A 6576-nucleotide genomic window follows, 5' to 3' on the forward strand; every position below is an offset into this window, starting at 1 on the left:
CCAGTGTGCCTGTAGCTTTCTCTATTTAAGTTTTATCACGTGATAGAAAGTCTAAGGCCTTCTCAAGCCGAAGGGCAAACTCATCTAATCTGCGGCCTATTATGCATCAAACTAAGATTGATGTAAAGACACCAAGCACTGCCATCAAGATAGCACTTTTAAACATTCGCTCACTAAAAAATAAATCATTTCTAATCAATGACTTTATAACCACAAACAATCTGGATTTTATGTTTCTAAATGAAACATGACTAGAAGACAGCTGCAGTGCAACAATCCTAAATGAAGCAGCCCCTCCTAACTTCACTTACATGAGTGTTTGCAGGACTGTTAGGAGAGGTGGGGGTGTAGCTGCTATATTTAAATATGTCTATCAATGCAAGCAAGTGTCATTTGGTCAGTACTTGTCTTTCGAATATCTAGGGATTGTGCTGAAAGGTGCCCCATGCATTCTGTTTATTATTATTTATAGACCTCCAAAATACTCTCCTGCCTTTGTTGAAGAGGTCACAGAAATGTTATCAATAATTTCCTCAGAGTCTGACTGTTTTGCAATTGCAGGGGATTTTAATATTCACATAGATAATGCAGAAAACAAAACTACAAAAGAAATGATAACGGTTCACTTTTGACTTGATTCAGCATGTGCATGGACCCACACACAAAGGTGGACACACTCTGGATCTAATCATCAGTAGGGGTCTAAACATTTCATCCATTGTTATTAAGGATGTAGCACTATCTGATCACTTCTGTATTTTCTTTGATATATCGATGTCTGCTACCACTGAATCTAGATCGGTCTCTGTCAGAAGGAGATGCATAAACGAGAACACAAGTGTACTATTTATGGAGGCTATATCTTTAACACCAAGCATTTCTGCAAACTCTGTTGATATTCTTCTTGATTCCTTCAACTCAAAAGTTAAGAATGTTATTGATGATATTGCACCAATAATAGTCAGTAAGAAAACAAACAGACAGAAATCAGTTTGGAGAAGATCAACAGCAGTTCAAACTATGAAAAGACAATGCAGAAAAGCAGAGCCGATGTGGAGAAAGACGAAGCTTGAAATTCACTATAGCATCTATAAAGACATCCTTCATGCTTTTAATGTGAAACTAGCCACAGCTAGACAGAACTTCTTCTCAAACCTTATAAACAGTAACTTAAATAACACTCATACTCTTTTTGCCACTGTTGAGAGACTGACAAACCCCCCAAGTCAGATTCCCAGTGATATGCTATCAGACAGCAAATGCAATGAGTTTGCTTCTTTCTTTTCTGAGAAGATCATAAATATCAGGAGGGCGATTAGCACATCCTCAAGTAATGCAGAGGTCAGACAGATTCGGCCAAAATATCAAAAAGATACTATGTCTATTTTTGAAACAATCGATAGCAAAATTCTGGAAGACATAGTGCAGCAACTAAAATCGTCAACCTGTTGTCTTGACACACTTCCCACATCTTTTTTCAAAAGTGTGCTTGACTGCTTAAAAGCAGATCTCTTAGAAGTGGTGAATGCCTCACTTCTTTTTGGGACATTTCCAATCTCCCTAAAAACTGCAGTTGTAAAGCCCCTCCTGAAAAAGACCAGTCTTGATAACACAATTTTGAGCAATTTTAGACCAAATTCTAATCTTCCTTTTATAGGCAAAATTATAGAAAAGGTAGTTTTTAATCAGCTGAACAAATACTTAAACTCAAATGGATACCTGGACAATTTTCAATCTGGTTTCCGACCGCATCACAGCACAGAGACAGCACTCATTAAGATAATAAATGATATTCGCTTAAATTATGACTCTGGCAAAGTATCGGTGCTGGTATTGCTAGATCTCAGTGCTGCGTTTGACACTGTCGATCATAACATACTACTAGAGAGACTGGAAAACTGTGTCGGGCTTTCTGGGATGGTACTTAAATGGTTCAGGTCATACTTAGAAGGGAGAGGCTATTATGTGAGTATAGGAGAGCATAAGTCTAAGTGGACGTCCATGACATGCGGAGTCCCACAAGGGTCAATTCTTGCACCGCTCTTGTTTAGCCTGTATATGCTTCCACTAAGTCAAATAATGAGAAAGAACCAAATTGCCTATCACAGCTATGCTGATGATACCCAGATTTACCTAGCCTTATCTCCAAATGACTACAGCCCCATTGACTCCCTCTGCCAATGCATTGATGAAATTAATAGTTGGATGTGCCAGAACTTTCTTCAGTTAAACAAGGAAAAAACTTAAGTCATTGCATTTGGAAACAAAGATGAAGTGTTCAAGGTGAATGCATACCTTGACTCTAGGGGTCAAACAACTAAAAATCAAGTCAGGAATCTTGGTGTGATTCTGGAGACAGACCTTAGTTTCAGTAGTCATGTCAATAAATCAGCATACTATCATTTAAAAAAACATTGCAAGAATTAGATGTTTTGTTTCCAGTCAAGACTTGGAGAAACTTGTTCATGCCTTTATCACCAGCAGGGTGGACTATTGTAATGGGCTCCTCACTGGCCTTCCCAAAAAGACCATTAGACAGCTGCAGCTCATCCAGAACGCTGCCAGGATTCTGACTAGAACCAGAAAATCTGAGCATATCACACCAGTCCTCAGGTCCTTACACTGGCTTCCAGTTACATTTAGGATTGATTTTAAAGTACTTTTACTCGTATATAAGTCACTAAATGACCTAGGACCGAAATATATTGCAGAAATGTTCACTGAATATAAACCTAACAGAGCACTCAGATCACTAGGATCGAGTCAGTTAGAAATACCAAGGGTTCACACAAAACAAGGAGAGTCTTCCTTTAGTTACTATGCCGCCCGCAGTTGGAATCAGCTTCCAGAAGAGATCAGATGTGCTAAAACACGTCACATTTAAATCTAGACTCAAAACGCATCTTTTTAGCTGTGCATTTATTGAATGAGCACTGTGCAATGTCCGAACTGATTGCACTATATTTTCAATGTTTTATTTTATTTATTTATTTTTTTATGTAAAATCATTTTCTAACTGTTTTTAAATGTTTTAATCATTTTAAAAGTTTTAAAATTGCTTGTTTTATTTTTGTTTTTATTTTCCTTCATGATTATTTTACTTTTATGTAAAGCACTTTGAATTACCATTGTGTACAAAATGTGCTATATAAATAAACTTGCCTTGCCTTGCCTAAATGGAGTTAATTGGTATTAACTAAAGTTCTGGAGCAGGGGCACCTCCCAAACAATCACCTGACTTCTAAAACCTCCATATATACCGGGGCCACCTCAAACTACACTGCTAGTCTCATTCTCTCGGACCCATCCTTCCCTCCCTTTCTCATCCATTCAGCCAACCTTATCCCACATTGCATTTCTATCAGATTGTATCGGCGGGTCCTCATTGTCTGGTCTGGCCTAAATATATGCTAGAGATGGTACCCCCACCCTGAGTCTCCCTGAGCCATCAATTCAAGATGCCCTAATCATCCTGACTATCATCCCATTCCCTCAACCCCTTCATCCTCTTTCTACTCTTCCCCAGTTTCATAGCTTTTTTGTTGTGTGGTCCTAGCTAGTTAAATGGAGTTAATTGATATTAACTAAAGTTCGGGAGCAGGGGCACGCCCCAAATAATTACCTGACTTCTAAAACCTCCATATTTACCGGCCACCTCAAACCGCACTGCTAGTCTCATTTTCTCGAACCCACCCTTCCCTCCCTTTCTCATCCATTCAGCCAACCTTATCCCACATTATATTTCTATCAGATTGTATCGGGGGTCCTCATTGTCTGGCCTAAATATATGCTAGAGATGGTACCTAACCCTGAGTATCCCTGAGCAATCAATTCAATATGTCCTTATCAACCTGAGTATCATCCCATTCCCTCGACCCCTTCATCCTCTTTCTACTCTTCCCCAGTTTCATAGCTTGTTTGTGGCATGGTCCTAGCTAGTGAAACATATTTAGCTAAAGCTTGATAGACATACACTGTAAGCCCTTAAGCTGTGAGCCAGCACCAGAACTCTGGCGTCCTGAATGCCCCTAAACTCGGACGTGTCAGTGTTTACGAATAGATTAAATGAAACGGGACAAACAAACTATGAATCATTATAAAGATCTAAGCCTCAAGCATCGACGACAGTTCACTGTTTTTCAATGGAAAGTTTATAAAGACTGTATTCACTGCATTTGTGTAAGCAGTATACATAAAAACATGAACAATAGAAATGCAGTACATACCAGATCCGTCATAATAACGAGCCATAAACACATCCACAGCTGTAAATCCAAGTTTAGTTAGGAAGGTAAGGGTCCACTGAACGACATCTCATGGAGCATGTTTCACGAGTTCACCCTTACATCTAATCTGAAGGCGAATAGTAGGCATATTTTGGCGTGCTGTCCTGGGGGAGGTGTCCGGGCCCGTAGCACAGCGCGAACCCAAATCATCACCAAGAAGTACTGGAAGTCCTCTCATGGCAACACATCGCATGTCAACGAGATCAGAGGTCTGAGGTATGATGGTTGCAGAGAAAACATTGTATCGTTTGTCAACATGAAAGGAAGGCAATTACTATTAATTATAATTTTCACTGTTACTTAAAGGGGGGGTGAAATGCTCATTTTCACTCAATATCCTGTTAATCTTGAGTACCTATAGAGTAGTACTGCATCCTTCATAACTCCAAAAAGTCTTTAGTTTTATTATATCTATAAGAGAAAGATAGTATGTACCGTTTTTTTTAACCCCTTACCAGTCACCCCCCATTTTTTGGCATGGAGACAAAAAATGACATACCCAAAATAAAAAGGATTCTGCTCATGATTCTTCCTGACTAGATACAAAATCAACATTTGTTGTAAAGGAAAAAAGCATTTGTTATGAGAACTGTCAAAAATGAACAAATTTCTAATTAAGATCTACCCATCGTGTTTATCAATACTCATTTCAGTACAAATGTTGCAAACATAGGCATTTCCCTTTACCTGACTTTCTCTAAAAAGTGCTGGCCAACATTGAAGTATTTGGCTTACAGGAGGCTTGTTGATCACAACATCCTTTCTCCTCAAGGACAGAGTCATGTCTATCTTCTGATTAATAAAGACGGCATCAGGGTTTTTTCTCTTAATTTCATCTACCAATTGCTGTCTGAGCATTTCAACACTGGAAGCATCCTGCCCATCTGGGAAGTCGGGTAAGTAAGTTGACCTCCCCTTTCCTCGGCTTCTTAATTTTCTTGTTAGGTGGATCACTGCTCAAAGAGTATCTTCCTCTTTTCCCAGAATTAACCATGACGTCTGTGTGTCCAAGGCTCCTCGTTTTGGATTGGTAATTTCCCATTTTGTCTATCAAACTGTATGTCCATCCACAGTATCCAGAAGGCGATCCTGGTTCTTGAAGGCAGGGGTGAGTATTGACCAGTGCCTTTGCAACAGCTTGTATATCCTCAGTAGTTGGGTATGCTTTGAAGGAATATATGGTCTCTGTAAGTTTCTGAAGAATGTCGTGTTTGAATTAATTTGTCACTTTTAGGTGCATTCCATTTTTCAAGTAGATCAAATTTGCTCGACAAATCACTCAACATATCACTTGATGTCTCCAGTTCACCTGAAGAGAGTAGCACCAATTCGATCACCGGTATGATCTTCACAGTTGGCTTCTGAGGGAGCTCTGACAAAACGGTCAGATTGCAAAGTTTGCTATCAAACGCGGAATCTTGAAACTGTAAAGTAAAATTGTAGTCCAGTCTCAGAGTGTTTTTTAAACAACTAATTAATTCTTCAACTGAGCCTGGCTCTGATATCAGCTTCCGTAAGAATAACTCGCAAAGTCATGGTTTCTTTAGAAGCCATTCTGGAAGGAAAGTACACAAGATAGTTAATTTAGCAAAGAATAAAATGATTCAATGTCAGGCTGAAAGTGGAAGAATATCATTCATGACCATGATGTCATCACTTTGCACACAGGAAGTACCTCTGTATTCACTTTAAACAATGTGAGTAATTTGCGTAAAATCAGGTAGCACTGAACATGATCCAGCGGAAATGATCATGTCTGTCATAAAAACCGGTCCCATTAATGCAGACAAATGGTGCAACAATAAGTGCTTGAGCTTGAGGGAGTTTTTGACCAAGTACTCTTTGAATGTTCTCTGGGAAGGTGGTAACTAACACTGGTGTAACCTTAGCCGTTTCCACGTCCAAGTTGAAAAAAGAACTGCAGTCTTGCTGATGGCTAAGAGCCCTCTGGTGTTTCAGTGCAAGTGTCAGGGCAACATTCTTGAAGTTTTGGGCATCACGTATAACCTTTTGGAAAAACTTATGTTTTCCTTCAAAACGCATTGTCCAGACTTCAGTAAGTAGACCATGTACTGGTTCAGCGTAGTTTTCAATGTAGTGGTGTTTTGGTCACAATGTAAAGTCAGGGAAGGTTGACTACAGAAGGTCCCTATGCTCTGCTATTTTGTAGTCAATGATGTATAAAGATTCTTTATTAAAGTGAGGTGCCACAACTAATGCAGCAATGTCCTCAAGGAGCATCAGTATTTCCCATGTGTTGTCTCCCTCAGGAATGTTATGGCCAATAAGC

Source organism: Carassius gibelio, chromosome B16 (assembly GCF_023724105.1).
Source record: "Carassius gibelio isolate Cgi1373 ecotype wild population from Czech Republic chromosome B16, carGib1.2-hapl.c, whole genome shotgun sequence".
Lineage (NCBI taxonomy): Eukaryota > Metazoa > Chordata > Actinopteri > Cypriniformes > Cyprinidae > Carassius > Carassius gibelio.